This window comes from Schistocerca serialis, chromosome 8 (genome assembly GCF_023864345.2).
Source record: "Schistocerca serialis cubense isolate TAMUIC-IGC-003099 chromosome 8, iqSchSeri2.2, whole genome shotgun sequence".
NCBI classification, from domain to species: domain Eukaryota; kingdom Metazoa; phylum Arthropoda; class Insecta; order Orthoptera; family Acrididae; genus Schistocerca; species Schistocerca serialis.
The window spans coordinates 261,356,322-261,377,854 of record NC_064645.1 but is presented as its reverse complement, the minus strand read 5'-3'; the positions used below and the strand labels follow the sequence as shown (position 1 = coordinate 261,377,854).

General features: G+C 41.0%; 1 pseudogene; it reads left to right on the top strand.

The window, feature by feature from the left end:
• Positions 1–11,742: 11,742 nt before the first annotated feature.
• On the top strand, positions 11,743–11,860 carry LOC126417833 (5S ribosomal RNA; annotated as a pseudogene).
• The last annotated feature ends 9,673 nt before the right edge of the window (positions 11,861–21,533 follow it).

The window sequence follows — 21,533 nt, the reverse complement described above, 5'->3', positions numbered from 1 at the left end:
CTTACCTGGACTGTCCAAGGATCGACGCCAGCTATGTGCCGTCCGAGGTTCTGCAACCAAGCTTCCACGGAATATCGAAAACGAACTGCATATGGACCAATTACTCGACGGGTCACGTCTGATCTGTAATAAACAATGTCTTTTGACACAACGAACTGCATCACAACGACTATAATGGAAATAGGAAATGGACATGCTTATGTATCAATCACGTTGATATACAGCGATGTTACTGTGATCAAAGAAACTTTACCACGACGACGCTAACCTGTGAAAAATTATTGTGTAGCAGATGAATATAATCTGTAATAACGACACGATGTGTATAGGTCAACGCACCTGAAACAAAAAGACATTTTTCTTTGAAGCATTTCATTGCAATACTATGTAACTAAGAACATTCAACAATCTAAAGTTGTATTGTATTATAACAAATATTGTAATTTTAAAACTAAGTTACCTGTCATAGAATGTAGTCTTCATATGTAATCTTGGTGGAATATTTTCTTTGTGCAACGACTAAGAAATGCGCGCGCACACGAACAATATGAACTGCAATACTGTGCCGCGTGATCTAAATTTACGATATAACGGCAGTGCCGGAGTCACACAGACGCTTCTGTGCATGCGCGCACTCTATTTTGCTAACATAAGAACTTTTACGGCGCACGCGCGTCATTCAAATTTTGTATATAATGTACAGTATAATGTAAGTCATGTAAATAGTTGTAGATAACTTAGATTTTCTTGTGCCTTTAGGTGAATTGCTTGCCTGCAGGTGTGTCCTTTCGCCTCGCAATTCAGGGGGCAATATAAAGGGACATTTGCATGCTGTTCGTGAATTTCCTCGGAAACGCGAAATCTTAATTAAATAATTAATCTGTGACAAATAAATAAAGCCTATGGCACAGAACTGCAGCGCTATGTCGCTGATAAAACAAAATACAATTAGGACACTCTTATGTTTCATTAAGAAGGGGGAGGTCTTGGACAAGTGGTGCGGGAACGACGTATATTTCAGTAACTGGCACACTGCCATATTTGAAGTTATATAAGAACACTGCGAGTTGCAATCTTACTAGGCACTCGATTCTGTAAAGAATTTATATTTATGAAAGTAAGTAGAATTATTTAACTGTAGGCTTATTCGTTGAATATATTTGATTTAACTAACTGTGTAAACTTTTGTATGTTTAGTAGACAGTCACCTCTGTACGACGTATTGCCATGGCTGGCAAATTATTCTAATATTGAGATTTAGATTTTGAGTCCGCACCTACCGCAGCAGTCTTTGGAAACGATTTAAATACGAAGTCCGATTATTTGAGTCTTATTTCACGGTTAACTACGAATAACATTGCATTTACGAAAAAGCCATTGTCAAGCGTCTGATACCAAATAATTAAACGTCCACGTTCCAGATAAGCAAATATTAATTACATCCAATCACTATCATACATATACAATAATCAATATTTTAATTTTATTTATTTATTTATTTTATAACTTATATGAAGAACTGGAGATTTTCATTCATGTTAAGCATATGGAGATGTGTCATTAAATGGTAAACTTGAAAGTAATAATGTTACGTTCTTCCAAACCTTCTCCAACAATAAGTGTTTACTCCAGTGACAGAATAGTTTTCATTAAGTATCCATGTAACTTCTAGATAAAGGTTTTCATCTTCACTACAGGTATATATAAATGTCTTTGAAACTGTAAGCAGTTTGGCTTAGATTTCATAACTCCCTTGACAGTTGTAAACAGTCTTTAAAATTGAAGGTGTTTATCTTAGATATTAAAACTCTTTGAAAAGTTGTAAACAGACGTTTGTGATTGACTTGTTACTGTGCTCTGTGTGCCAGAAAATGAAATATCCAACAGAAATGTAACTAAACATATTAATATATATTACTTAATCATGCTATTCACATAATGTACGCATTGTGCTACTAAAAGATTAGTAAAAAGTGATTGCAGCAGTGTAAAATTATTCGACAAAGTCTTATAATACAGTCGCAGACTTCAAACAACATCCATATAACATGGATAAATTTAAATTCATGATGGCCTATGTGCAAAGCCAATTATTTGTAGCTACGTATTCTTTCGGCATGTTTCTTTTGAATTTAAGTAAAACAAGAACAGTTTCGTGTAAAGGTTAGCTACTTAGAAAACAGACGTGTTTATATGTGGAGAATCCGAGGCGAAATGTAGACCACACGCCTCCTTATACTCGTTGCGAAGGATACTTCAGATACAAAGCGATGGTTTGGCCTATCGTAGCATGCTTCTCAAGGTGTTCTTTGGGAATGTAACTGGTGTACTGTAGGAAAATATTTTAGGTCATCACCTAAGTTCAAACACGTATCATTGTTTCCAGTAACGAACTGCCCCTTCCATTGTGATGAGAAGTGACTTATATTACTGTAATTGTCCAACACTGGTTTCAGGAACATGAAAATAAAAAAATACATGCAACGTCCCCTTTAGTTCAATTTATTTTATCCGAATTACGATATAATAATTATTGTCTTAATAACTATGTGTGGTAATCCGACTGATGAGTTAGGGAGACAGTCGCGTGCGGTAGATGCTTAGCTATATAATAGCTGATCACTGAGAGCTTAAATCTACTACACCAGATAGCTTAAATGATAGTAAACCGTTGTCAACAGCAAATGATAGTGGAGGAAATCTAGTAATTTTAATGTTAACTGTCTCTGAGGTGACGAACGTACAGGAAGTTCGTTCAACGTGGAGTTCTTAAATTTGCGTGAATGTTTAATATTAATGTGCCTATACTCACACATATGGAATTACTTTACATCGCACAAAACTTTCCATCAAACTTAACACACTAAACTTTTAATAAGCAACATGATGAGCAATGAAGATGCTTATCTACTGCAGTGGTAAAATATTTAGCTTAAACACTACAAAAATATTTCAAACAAGGTATGAAAAAGGTGAAGTAACTTAGCAGAAGCCACAACAGTTCTCTGAAGAAAAGAAGTAGAAGTTTCGCTTTACCTCGTGGTTTCTTTTTCTCAACAGTAAAAGTGACAAACAGCATCCATTATGAAATTTGGCTGGTTTATAATTTACGTATAAAATGTCAGTGTTAGTTGGCGAATGTTGTATTCACTTAAATGCCAGTTTTTATCACTGTAAAAATATTTGGTTTAAAACATTGAAACTATAAGGAGGTTGATTTTTAAGTAAATAAGCAGATTAGGTACGCATTGGCTTTATAAATAACAAATATATTATTACTGAGCTCGCAGTTCCAATTATGTCAAGGGATTTATATGTTTTACTAATTCTGTTTTCCAAGTCGAAGTCCACTTTACGTTGTACCTCAGACAAACTACGTCTACATAGATACTCCGCAAAATCCTGTACCACCACTAGTCATTTCCTTTACTGTTCCAATCGCAAATAGTGTGAGGGAGAAAAGACTACCTACATGACTCAGTATGAGCCCTAATTTCTCATATCTTATCTTCGTGGTCCTTATGCACAATGTATATTGGTGGCTGTAGAATCATGCGGCAGTCAGCTTCAAATGCTGGTTCTGTAAATACTCTCAAAAGTGTTTCTCGAAAAGTAAGTCGCCTTCCCTCCAAGGATTCACATTTGAGTTCGTGAAGCATCTCGGTAATACTTACGTGTTGTTCGAACCTACCGGCAACAAAACTGATAGCCCGCCTCTGAATTGCTTCGATGTCTTCCTTCAATCCGACCTGGTACTGATCTCAAACACTCGAGCAGCACTCAAGAACAGGTCGCACCAGCGTCCTACATGCGGTCTCCCTTAGAGGTGAACCACTCTTTCCTAAAATTTTCCCAATAAATCGAAGTCGACCAATTGCCTTCCCTGCCACAGTCCTTACATGCTCATTCCATCTCATATCGCCCAGATATTTAAACGACTTGACTGTATCAAGCAGGACACTTGTAATACCATATTCGAACATCACAGGTTTGGTCTTCCTACTAATCCGCATTAACTTGCGTTTTTCCATATTTAGGGCTAGCTGCGATACATAACACCAACTGTCTAAGTCGTCTTGTGTCTTCCTACGTTCACTCAACTACGACACCTTACCGTTCATCACGGAATCACCAGCAAACAATCGCAGATAGCTACCCACGCTGTCCGCCAAATCATTTATTTATATAGAGAACAACAGCGGTTCTATCACATTTCCCTGTGGCACTCCTCACGATACCCTTGCCTCTGAAGAACACTCACAGCCGAAGACAGCATACTGGGTTCTATTATTCATGAAGTATTCGAGCCAATCATATATCAATGAACTTAATACATACGCTCGTGTCTTTGTTAACGGTTTGCAATGGGGCTCCGTGTCAAATGCTTTCCGGAAATCTAGAAATATGAAATCTGCCTGTTGCCCTTCATCCATAGGTCTCAGTATATAACGTGAGAAAATAGCAAGCGGATCCGTTGTTTTACGCTTCTTATTTACTGAAATCACCTGTGCCTTTTTCCAGTTGCTTGGAACTTTGTGCTGGGCGAGAGATTCACGATAAATGCAACTTAGATAAGTGCCAATGCTGTAGAGTTCTCTCTGTAAAATCGAACTAGTGATTCATTCAGATTCAAATCTTTAGCTTGTTTCTGTACTCCAGAAGTGCTTATTACTATGTCATCAACACAGAACTGTGTTCGATGGTCAAACGACGGTATGTTTGTACGAGTCTCTTGTATGAACGATTTCTTGATGTAAAATTTAAAACTTCGGCTTTCGTTTTGGTATCTTCAACTGCCACACCAGACTGTTCAACAAGGGGTCAAATGGAAGCCTTAGATTCACTTAAAGAGTTTGCGTAAGACCAGAATTTCCTTGGGTTCTCTACCAGGTCTTTTTTTCTGATGGTAGTTGTTGTATGCTTCGTGCTTAGATCATTTCACAGGCGTCCGAACCTCTACTAACCTCCGCTTGCCGTCATTTGCGCTTTACGTTTTGAAACAAGAGTCCAAGAGCCTCTGATTCTTCAGCATCCTCCGAATTTCATTATTGAACTATGTTGGGGTTTAAGACAATTACATGTCGCAGCACAGACCAAACAAAACTGCTGCATTTTGCGTGATGACGAGCTATGTCTAAACCTCGCTAACAAATGTTACTGAAAAGTGTTGTGACAGCTTTCTGTTTGTGTCTCTGAATGCTACAGGATCCCCAGCTGTATTCATAGTCAGGAATACGTCTCTTGCAGCTTGCAAAGCCCCATGATCCACAATACAGCTGGATGTTTAGTCTGCAATAAGTCAGAGCAAACACGTGCACTATGCTCACATACTACGGAATACTTAGGCAATACTGTTTAAGAGCTATCTCCTCTCAAAAAGGGTTGGGGTGCCACCCCTCAGATGAATATGCGGGAATCCTCTTAACAGTTGGTAGTTATTTCTAAAGCTATGACTGTTTACAATACACAATAGGTAATTTTACAGTCATTTTAACACGCTTTTCAACGAATCAAACAGAACATAATGTATTTATTTATTTCTTAATATACTTTAGTAAATGTGTAACTTAGATTTTTTTCCATTTACGCAATGGGTGAGGTGGTAGCATGTTATGGTGATTCGTGGCCCAAGCATTTTTACAACCACATTGCACAATTGCAACCGCTAGATGGCATGAGCTTCCACACCAGGTGTGTCTCATATAGCACCTCTTTCAGTGCCAGCGGACCACTGCCTCAGCAGTACCAACTATTACTTTTCAAAAGTACCGATGCTTGGGTGTTATCATTGATGAAAAATGGTGTTTCGCCCAGCAAAACGACACAGTGACCCAGAGATCCTTAGAAGTGCTAAGTAACTTAACTGCGATTGGCATAAGTTACATTAAGTTGTACCACAACACCATTCTAAAATCAATATTGGGTCACAGGTCAGGACTCTGGGCACACAGGCTCACGCGGGTCATGCCTGCTATGGCCGTGAGGAGGGTGCAGCGTAACATGCTCTTGTGTTCAGTTGGGGCTTACAGAACATCTCCTTAGGGGGGGGGGGGGGGAGGGGTATTGCTGGTACTCATGGGGCTGTGTCCGTTGGACTTAAAAATAAGGGAACAGTCAGCAGGGTACTGGGTCAAGAAAGGCAAGTTCGACAAGACTGAATAAATTTTGGGGGTTCGCGTAGAGCACAAGTTTGCTATCAAAACAACGGGGGGAGAACTTTGGCAAGAATACTGTGACAACGAAGATACTGGACGAAGGGCTGACCAGCTGCCTAATATCAGAGAACAATTATGATTCAAACATTTTAATCCAAGTAAAGGACTACTGCAGTTCCTCACGCGACATGGAGCGTACCCGGCATATCTTTGCCGGTTCGGAAAGCGGCCTACCCCCTCGCGTCCCCTGTTTGACGATGTGGCCGCCGAACTCAGAGGAGAATTACCAAACAAAGACACTTACCACCTGATCAGAGAGCAAAATACCTTTAGCATTATCGATAGTCTCGCCAGCTACGTCTCATCAAAGGTCTGTACGAATACAGAAGGGAGAACCAGTAAGTGTTAGGAGATAGCGTAACATTCCCCGCACCTACCCTATCCCGCCGGGGCGCAGACTGGACAATCGCCGTGACGGTCGGGAACCGCCACGTCCTGAAATAGGATCTGACAATGCAATCTGATTATGAAGACTTTATGCAATATCAGTAATAGCATCTGCAGCGAGTAGTTAGCACAGTAAATTTAGTAGTAAAAATGTTGTGGCCCATAGAGTAGCTCGTATTTCCTATAGCAGTAGAGAAGCTAACACTGTTGTTATAGTTAATACGCTGCTAACAATTGTACTGAAAATAATACGACCCACTAATGTATTAGGTGTTGTGTTAATGTTGTGTTAATAATATCGTTGCTGAAGTAAAGAAGATAAAGAAAACTGTGCCTCTACCAATAATAATTTTAGTACAAGAATATTTAGTACACATCGTCACCTATTTCTGGAGACTAAGGTGACAAAATTATAGGATAGGGATATACACAATACACATGGTGGTAAGATCTCGTACACAAGGTATAAAAGTGCAGTAAATTAGCAGAGATGTCATTTGTACTCAGGTGATTCATTTGAAAAAGTTTTCGACATGATTATGGTAGCACGATGGAGATCAGCATACTTTGAACGCAGAATGGTAGTTGGAGCTAGACGCATCGGACACTAAGTATCGGAAGTCGTTCGCGAATTCTGTATTTCGAGATTCACTACGTCAAGAGTGTGGCAAGAATACCAAATTTCAGGCATTACCTTTCGCCATAGACAACGCGGTGTTCGATGGCCTTCACTGAACGACCGAGAGCGGCGGTGTTTGCTTAGAGCTGTCACTGCTAACAGACAAGCAACGCTGTGTGAAATAACCAGAGAAATCAGTGTGGGACGTACGACAAACGTTTCCAATAGGACAGTGTGGTGAAATTTGTCGTTAATGGGCTATGGCAGCAGACAACCGACGCGAATGCTTTGCAGTGCACGTGGAATTAGCCAAACGCGGGACATGCCTGCAAGCACGGTGTATAAAATTCTGTGAAATATCCTGCATTGCTATACATACGAAATCACCCAAGTTCAGGAGTAGGCTCCTGCTTTCCTGCCAGAAAGAAAAATGCTCGCTCTGGAATTTATTGGTCGCATGGAAGTTCTGTGGACAGATGAAGGACATCTCAACTCGCAGAACTGCAGAATTTGGGCAACAGAAATTTCGCAAACACAGCAACCGGTACCACTTCATTTTGAAAAGGTGGCTGTGTGGTGCGGGTTGATGGCACCATTTATCGTAAAGCCGTCATTTTCGAGAAGATGAATCCTGCGGGTTCTGTTACCTATACCCTCACTGGTAAACGCTATAAGAATCTTTTGCGCCCCAACCTCATTCCGAACCTTCAGCAGCGAGAATATACAGCTAGGATAATGTTTATGCAAGATGCTGCTCCTCCGCCAGTAAAGCGACTGCTGCAGAGGCATTTCCGAAGTGCTACAGTTATCAGGAGTCATTTCCCTGCAGCCTGCTGTCCAGATCACGTGATCTTAATCCGTGTGACTTCTAGCTGTGGGTGTATCTGCAAGATGTGGTATTAAGTCTCCAATTGCGTAAGTACCTGAGCTGAATGCACGTATTCTCTAAAACATTCGAAACGTGACTCTGAACACTCTGGTATGCTGTGGAACATGCTGTTTCTCGATTTCAACTTGCGACATTGGACAACACATTGAACATATCTAGCGCCGGTCCCACGAAAATTAGAAACCGACGTCATTTTGGTTTTTGTGAGGTTTTTGCTTCCAGACCATTAAAAAATTGTGCTATTTTGCTTTTTATGGGCTTTTTTGCCTCAGAACTAGTGCGGTCACGCAGATTGAACTGTACGGGCTGTGTAATGTGCAATTCAAACTATAGCCATCTTATTACGATTAGTCTGTTGTTTGTAGCTGACCCCATATACGTTAAGATGCTTACAACGCCATCTATTGATAAAATTTTCGTTAAACTTTTTTTGTTCTATGACAGTTCTCCCCTACGCCAAAAATTTACTGTTAAAATCTCACGTCATTCTTAGCTGTGGTTCTCTTTCTACAGTGTTTTGAAACTAGAACTTTAATTATGGACACCTTGCATTTTGAAAATGGAACCCTAGCGGGTAAACTGACAGCTAAAATAATGAAATATTACAGAAGATATACGTCCTCAACCAGCGTAAAACTGTTGTGTAAATAAAATGGTGACAAATTAACTTTTTCACAGCGGGAAACAAAGCTACTAAAACCTGACTTGCGGAGATATCGTAATCGCTGTACTAGAGTGAAGGACGCATAGTAAAATAATATTTCTTCTTTACTTAACGTTACCTCATAAACACAAAGATTTTTTGTAATCATCTGATAAAGATTGGAGAGGAATTCCGCTTTATGCAAGATACCGGTTTTTCTGCTTTGTTTTCACCCAGATATGTTTCAACATCGTTTGTGGCGAACAAATAGCAGGATTTGCAGGTTGATCGACAACAGTGAAAGAAACAAGCGTCTTACCACGACACACACACACACACACACACACAGAGGAAAAGACACCACAACATCAAAAATTGTAGGTAAAACGAAGAATACCTCCATGCGGTGTATGTAAACAAATTTATACATCAAGTTTATTTCTAAATTTATTATAAAATCAGAAGTTTCAGACATGTCGTAAATGAGTAACATAGAATACCTCAACTCAGAGACATTGTGCCTCACCTCTGTGCTATATGGAAATTCATACGAAAAATTTAACATTAGCCAGTTATTTTACAAAATTAAGTATTTTGTACTAAAAGTTTCTTTAGAGGTTAACATGTAATAAAAATTTCATGGCTTGTAAGAAATAAACTGACGCTAAATCCCAGTAAGACTGAGTTTTTACAGTTTCTGATAAACAATTCAACAAAACCCGACGCTTTAACTTCAGAGATTGGGCATATGATTAGTGCAACTGAACAGTTCAAATTTCTAGGTGTTCAGATAGTAAACTGTCGTGGAAAGTCAATGTTCAGGATCTTGTTCATAGACTTAGCTTCCATTTTTACTATTCGAATGGTATCTGAAGTAAGTGATCGTTCGACACGAAAATTAATCTATTTTGCTTATTTTCATTCTCTTATGTCGTGTGGTTTACAAATTGGGGGTTATTCTTCCCATTCTAAAAGGATGTTTTTGGCTCAGAAACGGGAAGTTCGGGCAATAAATGGTTTAAGTTCGCATACCTCTTGTCAACACCTCTTCACTCGTCTGCGTATTTTGACATTGGCCTCTCAATATATCTGTTCTTTACTGTCGTTTCTTGTTAACAATATCAGCTTATTCCCAAGAATCAGCAGATTTCACTCAGTTAATACACGCAGAATTGCAATCTGCGGTTGATTCGCACTTCCTTAACTCTTGTGCAAAAGGTGTGCAGTATATTGCTGTTTCTATTTTCGATAGGTGACCACAAGAATTCTAAAATCTTAATTGTAATCCATGCGCTTTCAAATCGAATCTGAAGAGTTTCCTCATGGGTAACTCCTTTTATTCCGTTGAGGAGTTCCTTGAAAAATTCAGCTGATTCTTATGTTATGTAGTTGATTGTGTTTACTTAAACTTATGGGCAGATTTTTTTTATTCGTAAACATTTTATTTCATCTTTTATTACTTTTATTTTGTAATGCCATGTACTGACACGTTCCATGACCTTGTAAATGTGCTCCTCAGTTTGGTACTACGGAACCGGACCTGTAAATAAGTAAATAAATAAATTCTGCAGAAAGAAAATGAGTCTCCTGAAGATAGCACAAAAAGTGTTGATACATTTCTGGTTGGAAACATATAAAAATGGTGACTTGCGTAAGTCAGAATACCTCTCCAATTTTTCTTAGTAATCACAGAAGTTAAGAGAAACTGTAACATTTAGAAGATGATTACTCCTGACCAAGAGTGATGCCTAACAAAATAAATTTTGACATTCCCACTTTTATCTGCAGTATTTCACCCTAATTTTAGATATATATTAAAGTGCCGAAAATAACTGCTATGATGGAATAAACTACATACCATGTGGCATTTCCGTGTATTCTTTATCAACGTACTGTCTTGAACAGCCCACAGACGGGCGCTATACTTGGCTGCAACAGACTGTACTACTGCATTGGACAGATGCCGAGAAGACGAACATTCCCTTACCCATTGTGCAGACGCTTTGAATAAAATAACGATAGCAATAAAATGTGCGATAGTGAATGGCAGATAAAAGGCACATATCGATGTAGGCTCCAGCGTCCAGAATACGGTCTCGTCTGTCCCTCTTCTTTCCGTTAGCGCTCCAAGGGCCGTTTGCATTTAAAGTATCGTCGTTAACGCCCTTAAATTTTAAAGTGGACCGGATTGCATTTGTAAGATTCTGTTTCGTAGCAGTTTGCATTAAGAAACGCCCAAGCGAAACTGCGGCAGAATACTATTAAAACGAAACACTGGAGAGAATAGTTCACGATTTAAATGAGGATGTTACGGAACGTTAACGGCTAGGAAACAATTTTTCAAATTTTCGTATCGCAATCTTTTTGCTGATGGATGAGACTTCACGATTCTAGAAAGGAGACCTATCACCGTTTCGTGTCTCTGTAAACTGTGGATATTTTAGAGATGTACTGATTCTTATTGGACAGTGAATGTTTGTTAAAAATTATGAAAAGTTTTCTCAGAGACCGGTACAATCGCAATTTTTCGTTAATAGGCTTCAGTTATCTAACCCTGCCACATGTTGCGATGTGTAGCCTTATCATCAGACATAAATGACAACACATGAACTTTTAACGTAAGTACACATAGATATTAAAATAATTGTATTCTGTCTTGGCACGCTCTGTCATCTGCTCTGTTGATTTGAAATAGCTCTCTCCTTGTAGCACCTTCATTTTCATCCACAGATGTGGCTAGCTGTATCTTGAGGATCGCTATTTACGTGCGTGTAAAGAATACAACATGCTCGATACAGTTTAGTCCGTCGTGCAATAGGCACAATATAAAGATCAGCCATTTCAAACGAAATGTGCAGGCCACAGGACTTGTTTAGGCAGAGTACTACTACTTTGTGAATTACGTATATTTACCTCAAAACTTCTATATTGTCATTTTGGAAAGATGATGGTATTAACCTCGAATTATGTTATGGCAGTGTTTGTTGCAGCAAACGGCCTTGCCACAGTGGTAACACCGGTTCCCGTCAGATCACTGAAGGTAAGCGCTGTCGGGCTGGGCTAGCACTTGGATGGGTGACCATCCGGTCTGCCGAGAGCTGTAGGCAAGCGCGGTGCACACAGACGTTATGCGGCAAACTGAGGAGCTAGGGGGGTGTAGAGCAAGACAGAGTACTTAAGCACTAACCAATTTTTTGTAGGCCTACAAAATGCTCAATAAAAATACCAGGTATTCCACCTTAAACTTCAGTATTTCTAGAGTTAATAAAAAAACTTGGGACCAAAAAATCTTTCTATTGTATTTTTTCAGGGTTTGTCCTATTGTGAGGGCAAGATGGGGTACGCAGGTGGGGGCAAGATGGTTTACCCCAATACTGTATAAGGCAAAGGTTATTAAATGATTCAATGAACATAGGTTTATAAATTTATAAAAGATTTGTTTTAATATCTAATGAAAATGCGTTAAGTAAAAATTTTATATGAAGGGCTTCTTCCAATGTTGGTACAAGTCCATTTTTGTTCATTCTGAGATACAGAGTCCTAAAGGGAAATGAGCGCTGAAAAATCTGCAGTTGAAAGACCAGAGATATTCAAGTATATATTGGCCGATTTTTCGTCAGTAAACCCATCCATGCTGCTGTGTGTCACTGTTACCGTACAACTAAGACAGCTGGAAAAACCATCCCGAGACTGGACCGAGCAGTACTGAATGCAAGATTGAGGAGCAAGATAAAAGTTGGCCATACTATTGTCAATAGCAAGTACCGTCAGTGAATGGGAAAATTTTGTTTCCAAACAAGACGCACTGTGCGTACTGTCGACATTTTCACTGTTGCGCAATTCGTTACCTACACAAAGCAAAAATATCAAACTAAATAGAATTGTCTGTAATGAGCCACCGAAGAGCACACGTCCCTTATACCAAAATACTTGCGAAGTATCCCTTAACAGCCTCTGAAACTTTGTCTGTGCAGTTCTGGTTCACCCCGTATGCATGGAAAATGGCCTTTTCGTTTGAGTAACAACGCATTTTATGCACATTATGCTGGTCTACAGGTATAGACTGTAATGTTTTCTGAAAACTTGGTCGTAACGAAAAAAAAAAGGAAGAAATGTAAGGGCGGGCCGGGGTAGGCCCTTGGCACTTCTTCCTGCCGGGCAAGTCGCGGAGCTGGGACGAGGAGGGAGGAAATTAATGGACCCTTCTTGACCTTCTCTGGGTGCAAATTTCACTGGGTGCAGATTTTACTGTGTGCAGTTTACAGGACACCTTGTCGGACTGTTGCGTGCTCCCTGGATGCAGAATAAATTATTTTTACAAGCCCCTGTCCTAAAGGAACGGTTTTGTAGAACGTTGTTTTCTGCCGGTGACGATCTTCTCAGAAACCCTGAATGTGCCGGGCTGGTTGTGGAGATATTCATCTCTGCTTACCAGTGTGAAGTCTTTTCTTCTCCCCTTGTTGGGGCGGGGGGAGGGGAGGGGAGAATGTGTGACAGCTGGATGCCACTCTACACAGAATGAGAGTTTCTCCCTCTCGCAAAGCAAGGCGAGAAGTTAACTCATTAGGTCAGAAAAAAAAAAGCTTCAAGTGTGAGTTCAGGACGCAATTTCCGAGAAATTTTAGACGCACAAAAACAGCGCAGGCGACATAAAAATATATGCGAAAAGTGGATGTTTGGTGTCCAGTTTTCTCAGAATTGTATTCGCCAGGAAGAAGCTCATTGGATAATATTTAAAATATTTGCTAGGTAGGACGTTGGGCCGCTGTTTTAAAAAATATCTCTTTGGCCAATATTCAACCAATCCTTCTCATTGGTGGAGTATTATCTGGCATAGGTTATGAGCAGAGCAGATGGGAAAGATATAATAACGTGGACACTGTGGATGGAGACGCGGAAGCTGATACTTGGACCTTGAAGACATGTAAAAATGGACCTTCTGACTTCAGACACATGGCAAGAGCCTGATATGCCTTTCTGACGGTCAGCCCGTTACACAGTGGCTGATGAATAGCGGCTGGAAGGAGACTCCAACGCATGCAGGACTCAGTTTCCTAACTCATCAACAACGGTGAGATTATCTTTCAGCACATGCTACCCTGGAAGGAAAGCAGTCAGGCATTTTTCGATCCGTTGCTTCTAATCTTGATTAGGTCCGGTGATTTAACACCTGATCAGAATTTCCATGGCACATCCATGACAGACCACATTTTGTCATTCGTACACGGATTTTATATATCTTACTGGCACGGCAATCGACGGTTATACATTTTCAAGACAGCACTTGATTCTTGCCGGCTTTTGCAAACTTATCTAGCTCTGATTTAAGTTGGTTTCAATATTCATTGAAACCCGGTATCGCAGGACAGAGCGGATCAGATTGTGGAAAGGGGCCAAGACCAGTTACTGTTAGTTACACGAACACACAACTTTATTCCTCGAAAACGCAATGCACAGTTTTCTCTTTAAAGCAACAAGGATCTATTCACGGCTGAGGGCCGAAGTAACTTCTCAATAATGAGGTTTAAATAATTCCTTTTGAAACACAAGGATTTAGAGAAACGGTTGACGGTCTTAATTAAGTAAAATTGAAATATCCTTAAATAATTCCTTTTAAGGCACAAGAATTTAGACAAACGGCTGAAGGCCTTACTTAAGCGAAATTAAAATATCTTCTCGGCTTAAGTCCCAAATATAATTTCAGATCAGCAAAGGAAATTCTTTAAAGATAAGCATTTACAAATCTCGGCTAAAAACCACATTAAGGAAAATTTAAATTAATTCCTCGGCTGAAAGCCCAGTAATATTTCAACATAATAAAAGGCAACCTTTAAAGACAAGCATTTACACAGTACAACAGAAAACCATCGTAAGAAAACTTGAAATATCTTGACCGGTGAAGGCCCAAACAATTATTCAAAATAATTAAAGACAAACCTTAAGATAAGCATTTACGCAGTATGTCTGAAGGCCATTTTAAGAATTCAAGATAATTAAAGAGAAACCTTACAGACAGGAATTTACACACTACTGCTGAAAGCCACAGATTTTAAAACAAACGTGCCTGAAGGTCTAAATACAAAGCAAACAAACATTTTAAATAAAACACAGCTGAAAACCTAATCTTAAAATACTTCACACATGGTGCTGCTGAAGGCCGTGTACTGAACATAGAAGAGACAAAATTAATACACGGCTAAAGGCCTTGCACAGTACTTGTGACAAAAGAAAATCACCATCACAAGCAACGGAACAGTGGTGCTCAGAAGTGTTCCAAGAGTCGGCCTGTCTGTGAGACAGACAGCCAAGCGTGTACTAAATAAATAGATAGCAACCCGACCCAGAGACGGTTGAAGGACAGAGCAACAACCTAATCAATTCCCTTCCGCCGACCAACGGCACGTCAGCGAGGGGGAAGATACCACCAACACTACGTCTTCAAATATGGGCAACTAAGTACAGCCAAGGCACAATAACCACTGAAAAATGTGAAAAAAACACAAGGCTGTTGAACTACACGCCGTGACGGACAGTATCAACACGGCGAGAAAACACGCACACGCACACGCACACACACACACACACACACACACACACACACACACGCGCGCGCTATTTTCTACCGCAACCGATCACCTGGCTAGTCTAGTACCCAGACAGCATGATCTGTTCAGTGGAAATCACAGAAGCTACACACAGCTGCACGTAAACACTTGCACCAAGAACTCGACAATCCTAAAACTAATCACCGTGGAACAACAAGGAGAAATGACAAGTCTACCCACACAAGTTTCCATAAACGGTCGACGACCAAATACACGTCGTGCGATACGACGACCGACCGAACGACCAACCAAGGTCGTCCCCACTCAAGTTATGGTGTCGGGAACGGTCGGGCGAGTCATGGCTGTCCGTCGCTCACTGCAGCTCCATCCCGACTCCCTTGATGTCTGTTCGGAATTCGGAGACACGGCGACCCGTGCACATTGGCTCGGACCCAAATATGCAGAGGTAAGTAACTCTTACTCATTGGCCACCCGACATCTCTGCACAAGGAAGGAACCGACCCACGTCCGGCAAGATGACCAACTGACGAGGCCCAGAAACGGTCAAAAGACCAAATACACGCAGCCCGATGATCGACCGACCGAACGACCAACCAACGGTCGTCCCCGCTCAAGTCCCCTTCCGTCGGACATAACATGTATGTCCCCAGCGGTCGGGGGAGTACTAGCTGTGCAGACCTCACTCGAGCTCCATCCCGAATGAACTCACGACGCACGACGAGTCGGAAATACTAGCGGTAGCTTCAAACATAATACGACAGTGCTCTTATCGATACGCGCTGCTGCTGCCACTAGCGGGCAGGCAAACCAGCAATTTAGTGACGCCAGTAAATCGAATAAGAAACGAGGCGACAGTTCCGTAAAGAGAATCTGTCAAGCAAGCAACGGCATGCACACGAGCCGCGCACGGCTCATTCATAATTCTTGCTTCCTTTCACATTCTAATTTATTGCTGACACTAATACGAAGTTATTGCTTTCTTTTTTATCTAAGCTTTCAAGGAGTAATTGCAATAAATTTGGGTCAAAATGGGCTAAGATCTTCATTTCCGTAGTTACGTAACCACACTTCTAGATAATTAAGCCCTTAATGCTTTTTGTAAGAACCAACAGCTGGAACTTATTTAGTAGGACCATTTTGTTCATAACGTTTTATCCGTTGCGCCACAGAGTAATTTCCGCATCTGGATTCATGGGGAGTGATCCGTCTCTCGATTGGCCCAAATGGTGCAGGTAATTGTAACTACTAAAAGGCTCATTGTCTCGGTTGACGGCTTACAGTGTGCTTTCATTCCCGGATGGACAGTTTTCGCGTGTGCAGGGGACTCATGTCGCTAGGTCGCTAATGAAACAGTAAGTGTGAAAAACCTTAGATTTGAACATTATGCGGAGTGTGCTTTGATGCGAGTAAGCCTCGAATGCTTTCGTGTCACTCACTTAACTGGAACAACTTTGCCACTGAGCAGACTTCGTATTGACAAATATGCGCCATGAACGCATCCGCGCCGGGTGGTTCAAATTGTGCTTACTTTAGAACTGAAATATCACAACGTCAAACTCCCGATGACAGCTGCGACAGCGCCGATGTAGTACCCTTACCTGAAACAATAGTTGAATATTATGTGTTTTCTGTTTTTCATAAAATGTTGTTCCGTTACAATATTGCCTTTATCGACGAGGCTGTCAGTAATTGTCTCAATAATATTAACATAACACGCTGTGTTTGCTCCACATCCCTGCCTACAGTTTCTCTGATAATTTGTAAAATAACAGTCATGCAGTCATTCAGTACATTTGCGTGTTCCGCATATTATGATTTTTGTGAAATAAGTAATTTAAACTATACGAGTATAGTGGACAGACTTTCAGACCACCATTATATGACACTTGCCCGGAGCTGTCATAAATATCCTTTGTTCTGATTGGTCGAGAAGCTCAGCAGGCCCTACAGAAAAATATGACTGTAGCTGTATGTGTGTTAGGGGGTTAGTTTGTTTACACTGTTGCGTGAGACGCTTCGGTTGGACACGCCTTTGCATTTCGGGTGACTGTATAAATTTCTGAGAGCATGCATTATTCCGCAAAACCGTTATTATTTTCTTTTGTAATTGTATTAATTAGCATGGAATCATGTTTATTTAATTTTGTTAACCCTGACTTTGTTTGCTTGAATGAAGGTGCTGCGTTATAGTATGAGTACAGATTTACTGATTTTGAGTTTAACAGTACATTTAATTTCATTATGTTTACTTCTGAATCCCATGTGTAGAATTAATTACTTTGACTAACACACTTCAGTTAGTTCGTTGTAAGATAACGAGATTGGATCACCAATCGATTACACAGCCGTTTACACTATTTAAATTTAGATCGACCATTCTGTTGAGCTACAGACCATCAGACCAAAACTTTCAGATCAGAATAATATAAAAAAAAACAGAGAAAAGTTAAGATGGTGCTTTTAAAATTAAATTGTTCTCCATCGTCTCCCCCATTTGAATAGAAGACACAGATCTTTCATACAAGCAAGAGAAACTCTCTGAAAAGTCTTTCAGTGGATGTTGTTCAAGTCATGCTTCATATTGGGTTGAAGGCCGCTGATATCGTCAAAGGTTTGATCCTTCATCTGAATTTGTTCACTCATTCGTGTTGCAGTAAGTTCGCATTGATAACACCAAGTCACTTCACCTGTGGAGATATTTCCCAGAAAAGAATTGTCCGGATTTTGCTTGAAATAAGTCAATGCATGCTTCCAAGCGTCGTCATTTTTATTCGGTAGTCTAGGTGTGTAGGACAAAAGTCAACACACTTTTCTCTTCTGCAGAACATTCTGGGTAGTCTTGGACACTTGATTTAGATGCGTTCAGTTCGTTACCTCATTGCGAATAGTGACCCAACTACGCTGACACAGAACGATGGCGTGTTTACTGGTTCAAATGGCTCTGAGCACTATGGGACTTAACATCTGAGGTCATCAGTCCCCTAGAACTTAGAACTACTTAAACCGAACCATCCTAAGGACATCACACACATCCATGCCCGAGGCAGGAATCGAACCTGTGACCGTAGCGGCCGCGCGGTTCCAGACTGATGCGCCTAGAACCGCTCGACCACAACGGCTGGCTCGCGTGTTTACTACTTAACACTGCCTGCTCCCAACTGACTGGTCTAACGCCCATCCGTTGTTTGCATTTCGTAGTTCACACTGCCGCCGAAGCTACTTTTCTGGCGTCGCCTTTACTACAGGAATAAAATCAGTCTCGGAACTTTGTGGACGGGCGCTATATGTTCACGTCATTTTTTCTGGTCTCTGTACAGACCTAATTGCCGTCAAGGGCACGGTGTGTGCGACAGAAGGTACGATTTATTGCCGACGCGCGTGCGTGCTCACACACCTGGTGACATTATACGGCAGAAATATAAGCGGGCCGCGTGCAGTATTTTACACGGGAGTCGCACCTGTTTTCCTGCCGCAGAGCGGGCGGCTAATGCGAGCCCATCTGGCTGTCCCATAAACGGCGGGAGTGTTTGGGTGTTGTGTATTGGCGGTACGATACGTCGATTAGCGCGCACGGGGATCGTTAACCTCCGCCATTGTGCGATTGACAGGCGAATCGCGGCTGCGGCTGGCAGCGCCCGGCCGCCTAACCGCAAATTTGCGGCCCGCTGCGTTAATCAAAAACTGCCCGGCCCGATCACCGCACGGGACGGGGCGCTGTGCTGTGCGTTTATTGCGAGAACGCCATTCCACCCCTGTGTGTGTGAACGCCGAACGCGTGCTTTTCGTTGCTGCAGAGAACAAACATCTTTATAATACAGCATACTTGCTGTCAAATGCGGTATTGCTCGGGTATTCATTTTGTCAATTTTCTCTTAGAAACGAAAACAAGAAATTAACTTGTTTGTAGTGTAATACCGAAAAAATATCATTTCCATACATTTGTGACGACACCTTTGAAATTATGAGGGGTTTGGGGGTTGTTTTGGAGAAGAGACCAAACAGCGAGGTCATCGGTCTCATCGAATTAGGGAAGGACGGGGAAGGAAGTCGGCCGTGCCCTTTCACGGGAACAATCCCGGCATTTACCTGGAGCGATTTCGAGAAATCACGGAAAACCTAGATCAGGATGGCCGCGAATGCGAGTCCAGGGTGCTAACCACTGCGCCACCTCGCTCGGTTTGAAATTATGAAATAGTCGTGAAAAGATCTGTACGCTGGGCGCAGCTATTTGGCACGTCTACAATGCGATTTTGTAAACGTCTCTACGGCAACGCCTCTTCATAGCTCTATATGTTGTTGCCAACAGCCGTTTAGCGCTTCGCAGTTAAAGACAGCCAAATCGCTGCCAGGTGTCAGGGATTTCCTTAAGCTGACTCGACTGTAGGAGTGTCTTAGTAATAAAGAATAAACGTAATAAAGCTACATGCATGATTTAAGAGTCATACACTGATATAATTTTGCAGGTACATTCAACAGCATTTGTAGATAGTGTTTGGCAAACGTGTTTCGAACAGAGTTAGTAGCAACGATGTAGTAAATTTAAACGCCAAGTAAAATGCGTCGGTTTTTCACGCGTCTCGTTGTTTATGACGTCATAACTCCTGGTCTATTCCAGGTAGGTGTTCTTACAGCACAGCGATTGTTGCCTGACACGAAGGAATACGTGTACGGAGTTTGGTTGAAATCGGCCCTATGGTTTAGGAGGAGATAAAGAAATTACATAAGTACATCCATTTTTATAATTTTTGTGAATACGGAGAAATATTTTCTCCTAAGCAGTTCGTGTTTTCAACTGATTACACCTAACAGGGAAATAGATGTTTTTGATAAGCGAGACTGCAAAATGGGAGTTTATTTCTGAGGTACGAGTGTTCCTCAGTAATTTTACGCTGTTCTGTGTATGTAAACTATGTCATCTAGTGACACTTTCTGAATTGCCTGGGCTAGCAGGACAGAGCAGATTAGGTTGTGGAAAGAGGTCAAAATAAGTTGCTGTCAGTTGCACTCAAGATACAAGCTTTATTTATCAACACACAATATTACAACAAGGATGCAAAACACTCAAAACTTAAATCGACCTCCTTTAATAAACTTTAGATCGGCTGAAGGCCACACTCAAATTCCAAGACACAACGCCTAACAAAGAAGTAGAAATGCAATGTTGTTCTGGAGGTTTCACCCAAAAATACTTTCTAAATTTTCAATCTAAACAGGCTGAAGGCCTTAGTAATTTAATTTTAATGGAACTTGGCTGGAGGCCGCACATTAAGCACTAAGAAGAATTACAATCAAAAGGCAGAAGGCATTATCTTAAAAAATTTCATGAAAAATTCCCCGGAAGGCCCCATACAAAAGCATAACAATCTTATGCCTTAAGGGTAAGACAAGAACATTGATTTAAGAGGCATCAAAACTCAGCTGTAGGCCGCACATACATTAATTTAAGATGTATTAATACTCAGCTGAAGGCCACATATTAACAATACATGTTTAACGGCTTAAAGTCTAGAAAAAGAATTTCAATTTAAAAGGAAGATGGTCATATCTTAAAACATCTCATGTGAGATTCACCTGAAGGCTCCATATAAAACAATAACAATCTCATGCCTTAAGGGCAAGACAAGAACATTAATTTAAGAGATATTGATAACTAAAACCCAATCAGGGAAATTACTATGTAACACACAAGGAACAGCGCTCAGAAGTTTCCAAGGATTGGTCTGAGATTGTAACACTAACGCCCGTTTAAGTGAGACAAGCAACCAGTCCAATGACTTCTTAATCTGAAGGCAACCGAACCGGAAGACAGCCGACCGACCAATCAACAAAATCAGTTCCGCTCCACGCAACCATCAAAACGCCCACAAGATTTCAATACAACGACATACAGAATATTGGCGCCCACAACGACCACCAACACCTCAGCTGTCGAACTACACTCCGCGCTGGACAGCAAGAACTCGACAAGGAAAAGACACTGCCAAAAATTACGTCAATGACCAGAGCAGGTAACCGGAACGCCAACAGCCACAAGACAGTTGATACCACTGGTCAACTTCAATAACAGGGAATAAATTAAGTTAAACTCCACTCCACTGGAATATTAGCCGACTTGAATACACACACTTTGTTGCTCACAGTAATGTCCCATAAGTATCAAACGAAGAAATGTAAACAGTTGATGCTCGATAGTGCGTTAAGTTAGGACTCAACT